A 531-nucleotide genomic window follows, 5' to 3' on the forward strand; every position below is an offset into this window, starting at 1 on the left:
TGAGCAACTGAGGAGCTCCTGATTGTAAATGTTATCTACATGGGCTTTTCTGTTGGGCGTGGCACAATGCAATGTTATGGGAGGCTCACTCTCAGATGCTTAGAATTCTGTTGTTATGATTGGTTGGTTTGGCCACTCTGCCAAGCTCAAAAGAAGGCCTCCTAGGGGCAGAACTCTCTCTGACTGCTGGTTGAGGAAGACATGCTGCTGAAAGAGACATGCGCTCCTGAAAGAGACATGTGCTGCTGGGAAAGAGACACAAGAGCACGCATTGCTGAGCAAGACACTGAGGGACATGCACTGCTAGGGGAGAGACTGTGAGAGACTTGCCTGAGAGACGGTAGGCTGGCAGAGAGACTGAGCATTTTTCCTAAACTTGAATTGTAGCCTGGTGCTTTCCTAATAAACCCCTTAATCTGTGAGTTCTGTGTGGCCCCTGCAGTGAATTATCGAACCCAGGAGAGAGGTGGTGGGTGCTCTGGGAGGAACGGTTGGAGAAAGGGCTGGAGGGAGGCAGCATGTCTGGCCTGG

The sequence above is a fragment of the Orycteropus afer genome, unplaced genomic scaffold (genome assembly GCF_000298275.1).
Source record: "Orycteropus afer afer isolate SDZICR_OR568_19922 unplaced genomic scaffold, OryAfe1.0 scaffold00898, whole genome shotgun sequence".
Taxonomy (NCBI): Eukaryota; Metazoa; Chordata; class Mammalia; order Tubulidentata; family Orycteropodidae; genus Orycteropus; species Orycteropus afer.